Source organism: Mustela putorius, unplaced genomic scaffold (genome assembly GCF_011764305.1).
Source record: "Mustela putorius furo isolate JIRA1106 unplaced genomic scaffold, ASM1176430v1.1 tig00001118_pilon_pilon_pilon, whole genome shotgun sequence".
NCBI classification, from domain to species: Eukaryota; Metazoa; Chordata; class Mammalia; order Carnivora; family Mustelidae; genus Mustela; species Mustela putorius.
The window spans coordinates 3,007,070-3,025,263 of NW_025421577.1; the positions used below are offsets into that span (position 1 = coordinate 3,007,070).

Sequence of the window (18,194 nt, forward strand, 5' to 3'; positions counted from 1 at the left end):
GCTCTGGAGGGCAGAGTCTGGGGCCAGTAGCTCTACTTTCTGATCTTAAATGTTGTAAATGAAAAGACTGTGTTGCAGCTTTGTTGTGAAGACTGAAAAAAAGCCATACACAGGCCTGATAGAATGTTCAGCATGTAGACCCTAAAAAAATTCTATATCCAAGGATGTCAAATATACCTTTTGTTTGTTTTGTTCTTTTTTTTTTTTTTCAAAAGATTTTATTTATTTATTTGACAGGCAGAGATCACAAATAGGCAGAGAGACAGGCTAAGAGAGAGGGGGAAGCAGGTTCCCCCCTGGCAGAGAGCCCAATGTGGGGCTCAATCCCAGGACCCTGAGATCATGACCTGAGCCGAAGGCAGAGGTCCAACCACTGAGCTACCCAGGCACCCCTTGTACCTTTTTTTATTTCCCCAAGAGGGAAAGTGGTGGGGGCGTGGGGGACAGAGATAAGATAAGAGAATCTTAAGCAGGCTCCACCTTTAGCAAAGAGCCCTATGCAGGGCTCGATCCCACAACCAGAGATCATGACCTGAGCCAAAATCAAGAGTCAGATGCTTAACTGACTGAGCCACCCAAGCGCCCCTGTTTTGTTCTTTATTGATAATTGTATAACCCTCCAGTAATGTTAAACCAATTTAGTACTAAGTTTACTACTTCCTAATCGGACTTATTGACTGCCTAGTGTGTTTCCACAACTATACTGTGCATTGTGAGGAAAGCAGAGACAGGTGAATCAAGGCCCCTCTGTTGGATTGTCAAACACTTTTTTTTTAATACTGTAGGTTGGAAAGCTACTCTTCTATGAATTATATAGAAAAACATTTATTAACTTTGCTATCTCTTTGTGTTTCTTTTTAGATCTGAACGGTGATGGCACACATTTCAGTTACGAGTTGCTCAGTGAGCTGTGGATTGATGGAACTATGAGGGTCCTTGTGATGTACACCTGGAAGACCCTTCACTAGTAGGTATTTTCTATTCAGTATCATTTATGTGGTTACATTGAGATCTTCAATAGAGTATAAACTTACAATGAAAAATGTGTAAGATACATATGTTCGTGTTGATGTTGTGAATATGGCTAGATTTATTCTGGTTTGTGCCAACCTATTGCAAAATGAAAGAACCCGTTAAAATGTATCTGTTACATGTGTATGTCTATTAGTAAGATAGTACATATACATCTCCGTAGCAGAATTTAGAAGAACAGAACTTTACCTCTCCTTTAACTGAGTGAAAAATGTCACTGGGAAGTTGCAATGTCTTTTGGTTCTTTAATGTCATGTAATCTGGCAGTATAAAAATTTCACCTAATAGAATGTTTTGAAATGGTTCGATTTTATTGTAGTTTTAACCAACAGCGCATCTGATAATGCTTTTGCTTACCCAACTGCCATATGGTAATTGACACATGATGTTTATGGTGCCATGGAAATGGAATTATACTATGTTAGAAAACCTTGATCTTCTTATTTGACCAGTTCCATATAACACGAAGATATACTATTTCCATGTATAGTCCAAGCTTCAGTTTTCTCCATCTGCAAAATGAGAGGGAGAATTTCTGCTTTACCTAATTCATAAGATTACTTTATAGGTCCAGTGAGTTAATACTGTAAAATTATTAGTTAATTGCAAACCCCATAAAAATGGTATGGTTGTGGTTGACTCATATTTCAACTAGGGAACTGGATAAAAGTGTGATCATATTTTGTTTTTTAAGTTTTTTTAATTTAAATTCCAGTCATGTTAACATACATTGTAACATTAGTTTCACATGTACAATGTAGTGATTCGGCACTTCCATACATCACCTTCTGCTCATCATAAGAAGTGCACTCCTTGGGGTGCCTGGGTGGCTCAGTCAGTTAAACATCTGCCTCTGGCTCAGGTCATGATCCCCTGGGGTCCTGGGTTCGAGCCCCACGTCAACCTGCCTGCAGGAAGCCTGCTTCTCCCTCTCTCACTCCCCCTGCTTCTGTTCCCTCTCTCACTATGTCTCCCTCTGTCAGATAAACAAATAAGATCTTTTTTAAAAAAAGAAGTGCCTTCCTTAATCCCCATATACTCTGCTTTTAAGTTGGTTAATACAGTTTGATATCTTGTGTGTTATTCCCCTAAATCATAAATGATAATCTCATACTTAATTTTAATTCATCACTAAAATGAATTTCTTATATTTGAGAAAATGATGTTTAAGTTTTGAGAAACGTGTTTCTCAGGCCCACTGCAAACGCCAGCCCCCACCAGCCATAGGAATTGGGTTTCTGATCTTGATCTCCAGGATACTTTCTTATTAGACTTAATTTGGGGTATTTACACTTTGAGGAGAACAGACACGTTAGATCCTTTTTATGTATAGTTTCATTTCAGGATACTAAGGAAATGATACAGAAATTCCATCAGGAATTATTCATTTGGTTTACTACATTTAATTCCTTTTTGCTGCGATCTCTTCACTACTTAATCTGCCTATTCTCTTTTGCTAACAGAACACAGCCACTCAGTTTAAGTAAAAGATTGAAAATAAGAATCTCAGCAAATATATTTAGTAAGATTGAGAAAGACTTTTTCACTAAAATTAAACGAGTTGTTATATAACCAGTCCAATGCAATGAGAGTGGTTTCCAAACTATTCTCCAGAAATTGGAGATGATTATTATTGAAAGGGCAATGATTTATTACATGAATAAAGTGTTTTCATTTAGGTGAAACAAAATCCTTAATAACAGGTAGCATATATTCACTTGGTTGTATTGTAGCATAGTCCTTAAGTATGGGGGGAACTGTCTAGAGTCAACCTGGGGTTGCAGCCCAATTCTTTAATTTTTTCAGCTTTGCAAGTCACTTAACCTCTATCTGCCTTTGTTTGCTCATCTGTAGAATGGGTCTAATAATAAGAACTTGTATCTCATAGGGTTGTTGTGTGGATTACATGAGTTAGTAGAGTCAGGTGCTTAGGAGCGCTGTGTGATGCTTAGTAACTAATCAGTCTTAATGGTTATTATTCACTGGACAAGTGTGGGATTATGGTGACCACCACAGATTTTGGAATCAGAAAGCCCTAGGTTCAAAACTATTAATTCATGGTGGAACCTAGTCACTGAACCTTTTGAAGTCTCAGTTTTTTGGGGGGAAGAAAAGAAATAATTAAAATATACTTCATACTGCTTAGGATGGTTTACTAGGGCATCTGGCAAGGAATGTTAGCCAATACCTGTGAAGATAGAATCACAAATTATTATGTAATGTTTTGAAGTAATTTAAATCAGAGATTATCTGATTCTGAAAATGTCCTTCTTGCCATATGTTATATTTAGAGGACTTTTAGAAATGTGCCCAATTATAAGACTTACTTTGTTAAAACCAAAATTTCAAAAAAGACAACCGAATAATTTAAATCGAATCATACAATGCAAACAGAACTTATATATGGCATCCTGACTTAAAAAATAAACAAAACTCATTAGCCTTTTTAGGCCTATCAGGCATATCAAACCAATGTTTAATTTGTTACAAAGATTGGGCTGTTACTGTATTTAAAATGGTTTTCTTTTCTAGAAAAATAGGGAAAAAAGAAGAAAAGAGGTGGAAATGCAGAACATGTGTCACAAAACGAGGGGGAGGAAGGGCTTGCTTTTTCAGTTCCATGATCATGGTGTCTAATCCATATTTTATGCTTATTCTTGTTATGAATAAACTTAAGGTATTGTCCATTGGGCTCATATTGGACAAAATTCAGTGGTTGTACTGGGTGGCATATTTCAAACCAATCATCATTTTTTCCCCCAAGGTGAGAAATACTGATAATTTGGGACAGTGATCTGAGCCAAGAGCTAATTGCCTGACTGCCATGTAGCACTCAGAATGGAAAGCCAAGTCTCCTTGCCTCACATGTTAATTATAAACCATCTGGAGCAGTGATGGTGCTTGGCCAGTCCAGGTCTGTGTCCATCCCAGCACCCAGAGAGTCTTTCATACATAAATTTAACCTGACTTATTTATAATTCAGATTGTAATATTCTCAGTATTTGCTTTGTACCCTTCTGTTATCCTTCCTATTTGTTTTTGCAGTAGGGTTAGCTTTTAAGAGTTTGCCCCGGATAAGGACAGTCTTGGGGGTGGAGGAGGCTATTGAGTGTAAAGTTTTGGAGGGGAATTCCTAGCTAACAGCCCACGTTCCATGTATGTGTGCTTGGGGACCTGGGTGACAGATGGCCTTGGTGCTTCTTCTGACCTCTTTCCACAGGGCTCTGCATCTCTCCATACTTTGAATCTTTCATCATGGTCAACATTCACATCTTGAAGTCTTGTATTAGGATTTAAGGTGTAATAAAAAGAAAAACCAGAGTCAAGGTGCTCATCTAAACAAATGGGTTCTCATGTTGTCCTGCTTATTTCCCCAGCCATAATATATTTGTGATGTCTATCTCAAAACTTTTTGGTGTCTTTAGGAGTGTCCTTTTAAGTACTATTAATCAGAACAGGGGAAGGTGGAATTGTATATTGAGTAATTCAACATTCCTATAGGTTTCAGCTATTTTTTTTTTTTTTTAAGAAATACAGAGATGGGAGTGCCTGGATGGCTCAGTTGGTTAAGCATCTAACTCTTGGTTTAAGCCCAGGACATGATATTGGGTCTTGAGATCAAGTCTTGCATCAGGCTCTGCACTCAGCTCGGGGTCCCCTGAAGATTTTCTCGCCTTCCCTCTGCTTCTACCTATGCACATGTATGCTCTATCTTTCTAAAATAAATAAACAAATCTTTTAAAAAAGAGAGAGAATAGGAAAAGAAATACAAGGGGAAGCAAACAAACAAAAATAATCTGTAAGTCAGTAAACAAAACCCTCATGATGTAGCCATAAGAAATTTTATCTGAAAACTTATTTTAGATGCAGACTTCAAATAATTTAGTTTAATGTTGATTCTTGAATAGTACCATTTTACAGGAAAGACCATTGGTTACTCTAAACCAGTATTTTAACACTCAACATTCATCTTTGTTCCCTAATGTACATCAGTTATATAAAGAGGAGTCAGTGCAGGTTAACTATGGCAAACTTGATCTCAGTGACACAGGGTATCTCAAGCCATTCAGCATTCACAGATGACTGTAGGTAGACAAGTGGAAAACGTTAAGCCAGTCAAGATGTATTTAAGAGAGAAAAATGCATGAGCTATTTTAGATTGACGTGCTTCCAGCAAAAAGGGATAATGTTTGAATGAATCATGTATCAAGAATACTCATCCAGTTGTGTAAGCAGAAGTAGAGGACTAATGTAGGACTGATGAATATTTATCTAGTTGTGTAAGCAGAAACATAGGACTAATGTAGAAGTATAAGACTAATGTAATCACAATATTAAAGCTTTGATAGGCTCCAGTAAGCAGAGCACAATACAGCAAGAATAATACATTATTGAAAGAAGTGGGTTTTTGTAATTCCCAAAGGTAACGCTTGGAAGATTTCCAGATTGTTTCCAGATAACTTTTTAAGTCTTTATTTTATGTATTTGAAGATTAGAATATCTCAGTGACTATTTTCTTTTTAGCTAAAGAACTTACAGTTGTATGTTGAAATAGAGTAATAATAATGGTGATGACCATCTACTGAGCCAGTGACTATGCAATTGGGTTTCATCTCAAATTGTGCCACATCATCAGGCCATCTTCACAAAAGCTATGCAGGGACAGCCTTATCACCTTCTTTTTACAAAGGAAATGTATAATACACATTGTACATTACTGATTCACATGCGAACTTATATAATCTACACTTTGTAATGGCCTCTTTGATACAAGATGGCCACATACCTATGGAGGAATATCATATTTTATGAATATAGAAAACTAATTTAATTTTTGAAACAAAATTAATTTTGAAAGTAGAATGCACTTCAGGTTTTCGGCCATGTCTATTTCACATTCTCGAGAATAAATAGCTTATAAAATTATAACTTTATAATTATAAAAGCTTTCCCCTTTTATCCTTCTGCAACAACTGATATGAATAAAAATGAGAATCTGCACTTATTTGAGATGTGTTTTCAGTGACAGATACAAGCAGGTGTTTTTCAGAAAATGCATGAAAAATGCATCTTTACGCCTGGACAGTTTATCCTTAAAATTAAATAAATCTTACTTGACCTATTTTCTTAGGTCTTTTTTTTTTTTTCCCATAAGAATGGTCAGTATAAATGCCATGAAAGCAGCATGTGTTTCATAGAGAAATGGATTGCTTCCACAAAATTGAGCCTAAAATTCTTGGTCTCAACAAATATCTTCTGTACACCTCACGAAAGGCTCTCACATTAATTCTCTCTTTTCAACTCAATCAGTTGAAAGGAATTTTGTTGATTTGTCTATGCTTTGCCTCTCGCTCCGATGGACAGATATTAACACTGTTTCACTCTCCCTTAGATGTGCACTCAATGGATCTATTTCTCCCAACAAGGAATACATAAATGTAATTAAAAAAAAAATAAGCCTGGGAAGCAGAGATAGTTTTGAAGAAGCAGTGGTTTTAACACTTGCTTTTAAATAGAGAAGATATTTATAATATGTTGGAGTCATTTAAAACCTAAGGGGATTAAATAATCTGAAAGAAAAATCATGATTTAAATTGCATTAGTTAAATATTTGAGGCTGGAGAACTCAAGTATTGTCTTTATGCATTCAACAAATATTTCTGGACCTACCTCTATGCAGTAGGCCCTGATAAGAAGAAACAAATTCTTGTCCTCGTTGAGTTTTCTAGGTAGCCAGTGGGGAGTGGGGAGCAGGAGGTATGGAGAAGGGAGTTGAATGTGTGTGTGCGTGTGTGTGTGTGTATAACTTATTTATAGTGATATATATCATTAAATATATGTATATACAAATAGCAATAAATTTAACTTTACATAAAAGCAGGTGCTTTTTTTTTTAAAGGTTTATTTATTGATTTGACAGAGAGAGACACAGCGGGAGAGGGAACACAAGCAGAGGGAGTGGGAGGGGGAGAAGCAGGCTTCCGGCCAAGCAGGGAGCCCAATGCCGGGCTCGATCCCAGGACCCGGGAATCATGACCTGAACCAAAGGCAGCCGCTTAATGACTGAGCCACCCAGGCACGCCAAGCAGGTGCTTTTTATATCAGGAAAAAAAAAAAAAAAAAAAAACTTTCTTTGAACTTTCTAGAAAGTGTAGTTTTAAATTATAAAGTTGGACATTCTTACTCATCAAAACTCCCTACTTTGATCATTTCCAGAAATGAAATTTTTGATATACAATCAGTCTTTGTTTGAACATCATTCATGTGTTTCCACTCTTGTTTTCTTTATTCATTGAAGATGATTTGTAGGTGCTCCAGAATCTAAAGGCGAAGTCCTCGAGGCTATTCTGTGCAACATCCGATAGTACCAAGGGGAATTATAGGGGCTAATGGGGACAGAAAACTCACACACCGTGAGACCCAAGGGGCGAAAAAATAACAGAGAAGAGAGAAGGAATTCCAATTTTTTGTTCTTCAATTGAAGCTGAAGTTCTCTCTGCTGAAGCATGGAGTAACATGGACGGGTTAAGCTTGTGAGCGTTGGTTGTAGAACCAGAGTCATTGATCCATAGACATTACTTAATTAGAAATGTACCACTGAGTGTGTACTTAGAGCTTGTGAGGAAAGGAGCAAGCGAAAAATTAGATAAAACAAAGTGTCATCGGAGCACCTGGGTGGCTCAGTGGGTTAAAGCCTCTGCCTTCAGCTCAGGTCATGATCCCAGCGTCTTAGGATCGAGCCCCGCATCAGGCGCCCTGCTTGGCAGGAAGCCTGTTTGCCCCTCTGTACTCTCCCTGCTTGTTTTCGCTCTCTGGCTGTCTCTCTCTGGCTGTCAAATAAATAAAATCTTTTTTTTAAAAAAATGTCATCCATACACTGTGTTGAGTCAGTTTTGCAAGTGGAAAGTGAGTCAATCATTTTTGGTGATTTTTGGATGCCATATAATGACCTCTTAAGCTGAACAAATAAATGGATATTAAATTCCAATTACTTGGACTGAAGCGTTCGCTGAAAGTTAACCCACCCATTCCTCTTGGGGGAGATGCGAAACATCCTAGCTCTGCATTCCTTTAAAAATATATTTCTTTTCTTTTCTTGAAGCACAGCTTCATGTTTGAAAACTTACATACTTTCTAGGTTTTCTGACTACATGATTTTGGTGGTGTTCCCAAACCAAGATCATTTATCTTTCCTGCTACTGATGTAAAAGTCCATGCTTGATACAAAATGGGCAGAAAAGATTTTGCAGCCTTTCTTGATAGTGGATTTTTAAATGTATCTTTTTAAAATAACCTAGGTTCAAAAATAATGTAGTCAAAAGATAATATCTAATGGTTTTTTTGACAATGCAGTAAAACAGGGCTGAGGTGGAGGAACAGGAATAGCTCATCAGGGCTAGTTTTGCTTTTTTCTACTACTCCATAGAGAGCGCAACAGCAAAGGATTTCTGCCAAAGTAAAAATTGTTGACAAAGTACTTATTATTAAGTCCCCATCCTATGTACTAACAACCTTCCAGGTATAGCATGTTAATAGTAGAGAAATTACAGCTGCATTTCTGTATCTAGTGTTTGTCTACTAAAATGCACTAAACAAGTTGTAGAAATATCAGAGTCTTGGGGCTTCTGGGTGGCTCAGTTGGTTAAGTGTCCCACTCTTGGTTTCAGCTCAGGTCATGATTTTAGGTCATGAGTTGGAGCCCTGATTCAGGCTCTACGTTCAGACCAGTCTGCTTAATTCTCTCTACGTCTCCCTCTGCCCCTCCCTCTGCTCATGTGTGTGCGTGCTCTCTTTCTCCCTCTCTCGAAGAAATAAAATCTTAAAAAATAAAAAAAAAGATATATTAGAGCTTTTTAAAATTAAGCTGGATATCTAGCTTTCTCAAGGAAAAAGCACATAAGATTAGTTTGCAACACAGTAAGTAAGTCTCAGGCAAGAAAGAACTCATTGTATAGAAATTCCAAGTTGTTTGTTTCAGTTTTGTTAGAACTCAGTGGGAAATTAACACAAAGGAGGGCACAGAGGAGGAAACAAATAAATGTTAGTTGAGTTGAATGATCCCCCTGCTTACCAATTTCTTTGAGAGATCAACTACACCCTTAGACTGTATTACCAAATGTGTTTATTTTTTTTAAACTTTGAAAAGTAACTGACTCATGGACTTTAATCTCATTCTTTCCTTGATGCTGTGGGCTTGGAGAGCCTCGGGGACTGCCGTAGAGTAAGGAAAAGCCATTTAGTAGAGAGCCTCCGCTTTGTTCAGATACTCTTTAGCCTGCTAATGAGAAGGGCAACTCAGTCACATCGCTTCTGACACTCAGACTTCTGCATTCAGCTGACACTGAACAAAGCCAGTCTTTCCATCGGAGTTCCCTGTCAGCGTTGCTCAAACTTCAAGGGTGACCTCTGAATCAATCATAAAATCAGCTTAGTAGAGTGCCAACAGCATTTTTAAATGAAACACGAGAAAAATAAAAAAAAAAAAAGAAAAGAAAAGAAAGAGTATCTCCCATCCTCACTTTTTATAATGCCTTTGTTTCATGTGTATTTGTATATTGTGGTGTCAGGTCAGAGATAAAGTGTGTTTATGGTTAGGTGCCACGGTCAAAAAAAGAAAACCACTGTTACTTTTCTAAATTCTGTCTTCTTAATTTGTCCCTTATAGTTCATCCATTTTCAAAATCTTCATTTCAGTACCTCCTTTATGTCCCTGTAGACAGCTCCTTGGTTCCTCAGTATCTCCCCCATCACAGCAGACCCATCGTATAGAGAGCCCCCAGACTGCTCTTTAAATGTCGTCTGAAGTAATGATTTAGCGGCATTCTAACAGCAGTTACAATTTTGTACGTCTGAATTTGAACTTAGTTTTTATTCCCACTCTTTCTCTTCCCTTAATCCCTGTTATGACTCCTGGTAATCATCACTGCCCATTGGAATTTCTGAGTCGTTTTCCCAGTTTCCTTGCCTCTTTAACCAAAGTGACTGATCAATCCAGACAATTCTATCCCCTAATGTCCTTTAAAACAATCCTGTTCTTGGGGCACCTGGATAGCTCAGTCAGGCAAGCGTTCGGCTCAGGTCATGATCTCAGGTTCCTGAGGTGGAACGCGGTGTCAGTCTCCACGTTGCGAGAGGAGCCTGCTTAGGATTCTCTCTCTCCCTTTTCCTGTGCCTCCCAAACCCCTGTGCACACGCACCCTCCCTCTCTCTTTCTTTTAGAACCAAACACAACCAACCCTATTCTTCACCTTGCCATGACAACTATTTGGTCCTATGATTTTATACCCAAACTATTATAATTAACGTTGTAATAAACTCTTCACTCCAGCATTACTGCCTTCTGGTGGGTCATTTCTCTTGCTGTTGGAATCCTTTCTAACACACAAATATGAATATTTTACTCTTTGGGTAAACATTTCCCTTAGCCACACTCCATTTGTCTTGAGATTAAAATCCAGACACATTTCAGTGAGAAGAAGAGGCCCTCTAGTGTATCTGACTGCAGGAAATTCTCCAAAAATGTCCAGCCCTACCCACTCAAACAGCTAACATTTGAACGTGAGTCTGTATTCTGAGCTATTGCCCACGTTACAATCTTCTTACTGGACCATCAAACTAACCTATGTTCTCCTCTTTGCCTAGAATGTCGTCACCTTCTGTTATGTCTGGAAAATGTCTACACAACCATTAACGTATTGGTCCGAGTTTTTGACCTCATGTAAGAATTCTGAGTCCCGGGTGCCTGGGTGGCTCAGTGGGTTAAACTTCTGCCTTCGGCTCAGGTCATGACCTCAGGGTCCTTGGATCAAGCCCCACATCAGGCTTTCTGCTTGGCAGGGAGCCTGCTTTCCCTTCTCTCTCTGCTTGCTGCTCTGCATACTTGTGATCTCTCCCTCTCTGCCAAATAAATAAATAAAATCTTTAAAAAAAAAAAGAATTCTGAGTCCCCTGAGTCAGCTTCGCTGCCATTAATTATTAAGTATTTATGGAACCAAAATCTTTCATTGCCTCTATATTCATCTTCCTGTCCCTAATTGGGCTCTGAGCTCCTCTTACATCTGTATTGCCAATTCCCCTTTGTAATCCAAGACAGAACCTGTCACAGTGCTGAGCACTGAGGGGATGCTCAGTCCATATAGACTGAGTGAATTCTTGTGCCAGAAATATCACCAGAACTCTTCCGCTGATATGGTCTTCCTTACCCTCTTGTCCCCACTGTACACCGGGATCATTCTTGCTAGACTCATAAGTATGACACAAAATGATATTCACAATAACCATTCTCCATCACTTTCCCTAAGTCTGTGAGTTTTATAATCTGTGAAAAGGCTGTATAAGGAAAGAGGTATGTCTCCATTATTCACAGTCCGTGGAAATACCTTGGTATTCTGGACCTGGGTTGAGATCATTTTACGTGGATTCACCAGTTTATGTTCCTATAGTATATTTCCTAAAAATATGTTCCAATATGGTACAAACATTTATTTAAATACTTGCGTTTAAAATCAGATCTTGGTAGGGGGTGCCTTGGGTGGCTCAGTAGGTAAAGTGTCTGCCTTCAGCTCAGGTCATGATCTCAGGGTCCTGAGATCAAGCCCCATATCTAGCTCCCTCCTCAGCAGGGAGCCTGTTTCTCCCTCTCCCTTTGCCCCTCCCCAGTCCCCCTGCTTCTGTGCTCTCTCTCACAAATAAATAAATAAAAACTTTAAAAAAAATTTTTATATAAATAAAATCAGATCTTGGGGTTCAGCTTAACCTTGACCATAACCTTGACCTAGAACACTGTTATACAACACACTTTCCCCAATTGCTTTGTGATAAGGAAAAGTTTTTAGTTGAATGCCAACAACTGACAGTTTGATCACAGCATCAAATTTTTTAACATCAAATTTTGAGGGGTTGAGTTTTTTAAATATAAGATTTTCTCCTTAAGATTCAGGGAAAGTTAGGAAGAATTTCAAGAGTAGTGCTTGATTTAATTCGGTAAAGAAGACATTTCTGTTGCAGGAAGCTAATCAGCACTTCTTGTGCCTAAGTTGATGACATTGATACATTTCACTAGATGGCCATGATAGTGTTAGTTTAATAAGGGAAAATATTGCATTGGTTTTATAATTGTGAGTGTCTGTGTGTGTGTGTATGTGTGTGTGTGTATATATATACTGTTCCAGTGACTGTGATGTGCCTTAGTCACATTTTTCCTCTTCTTGTCATTGCAGAGCTCAGTTCTTAAACAATTGATCATTTCCAATGTGTCATCCAAATTGACCATTAAGGAGAAACAAAACATTTCGTGGCCCTTTTGTTTTGGAATAAACAGCAGTGGATGTCACAGTGCATTTTTCCAAGTAAATTTAACAGTGATGCATAGACTAACTCTATACCATTTATTCATAAGGAAAGGTACAAATAGTAAAGTATAGTGACTTGTATGCAACAATTCTCTGGGGCCAAAACTTTATGTATGCAAGGAACAAGAAAAAAATATTAAGAAATGTTCTGTGTTGTAAAAAAAAATTAAACAATACCTTTATATAAGCACATTAATTAGAAAATGTATCAATACTTCTACTTCTGTTAATAAATCTATAGAAATACTAGGAAAGGAAATACTGTTAAACTGCTTTTGCTGACTCTTTCTTTAATATGTTCTGCTGTTTTATTGTAATTCAGAGGCTAACTGATGTTTTTATGGTCATTAATTTTTCCATATTTTTATACACTTGAAAATACAAAAAATGATACAAAAAGTAATACAGAATACCTCTAATCTTATCACTGAAAAACTCTGAAGTAACTTCAAATATTTTTATCTTCTAGACTTTTTAAAATTGTATTTTTAAGTAATCTTTCACCCAACATGGGGCTTGAATTTACAGTTCTGAGATCAAGAGTCACACAGTCCACTGATGAGCCAGCTAGGCGTCCCTATATTCTAGACTATTAAAATTTACCTACTTTTACACCAATGTGGGATTATAAAACTCATACCTCTTTCCTCTTTATAATCTAATAATACATTCCCATTTTCCCATTTTTCTTCTTCTAAATATGATTCTTAAAGATAAGTTAAGGATGCATAACATTGTGTCTTTGGGTGTACCATAATGTGTTTATTCCATATTAGTGATCATTTCACTCATTTTTATTCGTTCTATGTATAAACTTTTTTGGAAAAAAAAATTTAAACATCCATTGATAAAAATGTCTGACTACGTCTGGGTCCTAGGACAGCCTTATCCCTTCTCTGAAGATCAGACTCCATGTAACAAAGATGCTGTCATCACGTGAGTGCCTAACAGATATTCTAAATTAACACGTGTGGAATTGGACCGTGGATTTCCCCCATTTCACCCCAAATGTGCTTCTCCCCCATCTGTCTTGTTTCCCTTTTCCAAATTCTACTCCTTTCCCAGGAGAACCAGGCAAAGCCTAGGTGTTGTTTTTCTTCTTTCCTCATTTCCCACATGTGATTCACCAGTACATCTTTTTTTTTTTTTTAAAGATTTTATTTATTTATTTGACAGAGAGAGATCACAAGTAGGCGGAGAGAAAGAGGGGGAAGCAGGGTCCCCGCTGAGCAGAGAGCCCAATGCGGGGCTCGATCCCAGGATCCCAAGGTCATGACCTGAGCCGAAGGCAGCGGCTTACCCCACTGAGGCACCCAGGCGCCCCCACCAGTACATCTTACTACGTCGGTCTCCAGTGCACGTGCTCCCACTCTAGGAGAACCGCCCATCCTGTCTGGGCACGCCTGGGCCCGTGTCGCCTGCCACTTCCCAGGCAGCTCTCCCTGTGACCCTTCTCGACACCTGCCATGCCTCTCTTCCGTTCACAGTCCTGCGGGAGCTTTCAGAACACCTGAATCAAGTCCAGACTCTTAATCCTGTCGCAGCCAGAGCTCCTACGACAGTCGCCCGCCCGGGCTCCCCGACATCTTCCACCGCCCTCTTCCTCGTTGGCTCTTTGTCTGCCACGCTGGCTTCTTTCTGCCTCGTAGAAAATCCCCTCCTGTCACACTCAAGTTGCCTCTTCCTTTTCGCTCACGAGTCAGCGGACGTGCCATGGCCCTCAGTGGCTTCCTGCCCAGTGCGTAGGAAAGGCGCCCCAACCACTTTCAAACAGACATCCACATTTTGTTTCCTGCCTCTGTGTATTATTTCTTGAATACTCATGTATCTGTTTATTATACATCTCCTCATCAGAATGTAAGCTCCGTGGAAGCCGAGAAAAGATCCGTCTTCTTCACCCATAGCTCTAACCCTAGAACCAAGAAGAGTGCTTACTGTGTGGTGGAGACTAAATATTTACTAAAAGAACAAATAAATCCATGGAGATGGATTACTGTAATTTGTATTAAATAGAATTTCTTTTTTTTTTTTTTAATTTTTTATTTTTTATAAACATATATTTTTATCCCCTGGGGTAAAAAAATTCTTTTTAACTTTTTTTTTTAACTTTTTGCTTCTCAATCTTTAGTCCCCATACCTCCAAAATACCAGTTTTCTTTCCCATTACCCATTATATGGCAGGGCTAAATTTACCGCACTGCCCCAGATCCAATGGTGTATACACAATTTTGCTTTGCCAGTATACAGTATTTAACCCATATTTAAAATTTTCATACCAGTTTCTACTGATGGGGTCCAAAAGTTTGAAATTTGAAAATCCTTCTCATTAGAAGTCCATACACTTCTTTTTTTTTCCCCTTTTTTTAAGATTTTATTTGTGTTAGAGAGAAAGCTCAAGCTGGTGGGGAGAGGGTAAGGGCAGGGTGAGAAGCAGACTCCCCACTGAGCAGAGACCCCCCCCAGGGCGAGGCTTGATCCCCTGACCCTGGGATCATGAGCTGAGCCCAGGGGACTCGCTTAACAAGCTGAGCCACCCAGGCACCTCCTCACTTCTGACCCAGTACATATAGACCACAATATTTGATGATATCTGGAAGTAAAGGATACTCTACTTCCCTAACTTCCTTAACTTCCTAACTTAAATGGGGACACATCTAATGAGATTCTGTTAGGCACCATACTTGTTTTCATTTAAGTATTTACATATAAGTCATTTGATCCTCATGACAACCCTAAAAATAGAAAATTATACCTTTTATCCATGTGAATAGATGTTCTCTGAAGGATTATGGTTCGTGGACCCAGCAGGCTGTAGGACTTAAATATATGCCCAAGTCTGGCCGGTGCCTATGCCCGAACCATTAATGCAACATCATAAAAATAAATGGTTTGTGTCTATCCTCCAAACTTTCTGAGTCTTAATCATTAAGTTTTAGTGTGGATTCTGGATATTCATGTTCATTCAGAGCATTTTTAAAAGAAACGAGCATCATTCCTTTAGAACATTTCCACAGACTCAAACGTATCTGATTTATTATAGAAAGGAAAGTTTTGCAGAGAGGGAAATGGAAGATACTGGAATCCACCATTTATACAGGCAAAGAAATGATAAACTGCTATTGCACATTTCAGCAAACCTTTTATTTATGCATTAATAAAATCACATCATCAGAATTGGTACAGATGGGATTTATGTCATATTCTAGACATGCTTATAGGTGCAGACGCTTACCTCCCTTCTCGTAAAGGGTAGTGTGTCCTTTATTCCAAGGTTGATGTGGAGCAAAAAGGCAAGAAACTGTGAAGGGATCCATCCAGGTGCAAACCCTTTCTTTAGATTATATAATCAAAATTATGAATATTTATTTGTTTCCAAGAATAAGTAGATCATCAGAGAAATGGCTTCAATCAGGAAGATGAGGTCAGTTTAGAGCGTGCATGAAATTGTTGAAGTTCCCCAGAGAGCTAACTTCAGAAAGAGAGCTCAGAATGTCACAAAATAACCAATCTTTGGGTCCTTAAAAAGTAGAAGACTTATAATAAATAAGTAAAATCTTAAAAAAAAAAGTAGAAGACTTAAGAACAGCTTATGGCCCCCCAAAAATAAATAAGAGGTTTGAATCATTTTTATTCTAGTTCTTCAGATGTATGAATGACCTTTTTTTCATAGTGTTCTTTTTTCATCCCAAACATTTAGCAGTATAATTCAATAATTGTGAAAAATTCCAAATGGGTTCACAGAATTCTAAGTTTTTATTATATAGCAGTGATCTATTTTGGGATAAGGAGGCAATATTTTAATGAAAAAGGTATGCTTTGTGGTTTTTTTTTTTTAATTAAAGGGAGGTGGGCATAATGAACTAGAAGTTTTTTTTTTTTTTTTTATGGTAACTCTGTGCACTTAGCTCAGTACACGTTTGACAAGAGGCTAATTTCGAGTGGAAACAAATAGTTGTGAAAAATGAGGAAATCCTGCTGGAAAAAAAAGTGTGACAGGATCACATCAAATAGGAGTGTTAGAGTAATTTACTATTCTAGGCAATCCAGCAGCTGGTTTATCTAAAACGTTCCTCTTTTTCATGAGTACTGGAACAAGGACAGGAAATGGCTCAAAAAGCATGCTGACTTTCCTCTAACAGATTTCTGTAAAACTTTAATAGCAAAAAATGAGTTTTAGAAGCTCAATTCTTAGCCATTTTGGGGATTCTTTAATGAGACAATGAATATATTTCTAACTTTAGTTACTCGGAAATTATCCTAGAATGGAGATGTTTCAAATAGAGTAAGGATAAAAGGAAACAAATTTCTGCTTATGTCATTCATAAAATGTGTACTAGATTGAACTCAACACTTAGAATCAGTTTATAGAATAATGAAGATTTTAGCTAACCATTGAGAAAATGATCCAAAGATCCCCTGTAAAGTAGAATATTTGTAACATTTTATTAAACTATTCTTAATTGTTCCAAATAAGGACATAGTAGGACTGGTATAAATAGTACTTGGAATCCCAAACAATACAAAGAGCTAAAGTAGATGAAGAAGGAAACAGGTATTTGGAAAAACATTTTAATGCAACTAACAACCTAAGGGTAGGATTATCTTTTTAAAAAATTCATTCCAAGAGATTTGCGTGGAATCTCTTTATATAAATCACACACAAAAAGAATTTTAAAAGTTGCCTTACTAGGGGCTGGGGATGGGGAAGATGGGGAGATACTGGTTAAAGGATATAAACTTTCAGTTATAAGGTGAATATATGAGATATATATCTTAGTATATATGATTTCACTGCAGTGGTTAGCCACCACAACTAACTATATTTTTAAGTAACAAAATGCATTTTTCATAGGAATTTTCAGTTTAGGTCATGATCCCAGGGTCCTGGGTTTGAGCCCTGCATCAGGCTTCCAGCGAGAAACCTGCTTCTTCCTTTCCCACTGCCCCTGCTTGTGTTCTCTCTCTCTCTATCTCTTCTCTTAAATAAATAAATAAAATCTTAAAAAAAAATTACCACAAACTGTTTAATCTCTCACAGTTCTGGAGGACATCAGTCCAAAATCAAGATGGTGAGAGAGCTGTTCTGCTCCCCTCCATGGAGGCTCTAGGGAGACTTCTTGCTGGTTGCATTCCTTGCTTGTGGCCTCATCGCTCTTACCTCTGTCTGGATCTTCACATCACATCAGCTCCTCTGCCATATGGGTCGATCTCCTTGGCCTTCCTCTTACACATGTAACACCGTTAAGAGGCACCTACATAATCCAGGATAATCTCCCTATCTCAAGATTCTTAACATAATCACATCTACAGAGACTCTTTCCAAATAGGATCACATGTGTAGGTTCTGGGGATTAAGGCCTGACATCTCCTGGAGGGGCATTATTTATCTACTCTATTAAGTCTAATGTTGTGGAACATATTAAAATATAGGTGTCAGGGCGCCTGGGTGGCTCAGTGGGTTAACACCTCTGCGTTTGGCTCAGATCATGATCCCAGGGTCCTGGGATCAAGCCCCACATCAGGCTCTCTGCTCAACAGGGAGCCTGCTTCCTCCTCTCTCTCTGCCTGCCTCTCTGCCTACTTGTGATCTCTGTCTGTCAAAAAAAAAAAAAAAGTCTTTTTAAAATATAGGTGTTAACTACAGCTTTTTGTTAAATGAAACTAATCAAAGCTATCATAGCTGTATTAGTACAGGACAGCAGGGATTTGGGCTGAAAAAAAATAGCTTTGTACCTAAATTACTTTTTACCCCAAATACTTATTCTGTTCTCAATTACTGAGCTCATCCTATGAAGCTCTATGATTCTGTGT

General features: G+C 38.1%; 1 protein-coding gene across 3 annotated transcripts in view; it reads left to right on the forward strand.

Annotated features, from left to right (window-relative positions):
* CHRM3 (cholinergic receptor muscarinic 3) overlaps nucleotides 1-18,194 on the forward strand; it is a 502,834-nt gene that overhangs the window by 146,007 nt on the left and 338,633 nt on the right. For all 3 annotated transcript variants that reach the window (XR_006608794.1, XM_004774777.2, XM_004774773.2), the window contains exon 2: nucleotides 862-967. The gene's annotated coding sequence lies outside the window, so the exon portion shown is untranslated. The remainder of the gene's footprint in view (nucleotides 1-861; nucleotides 968-18,194) is intronic.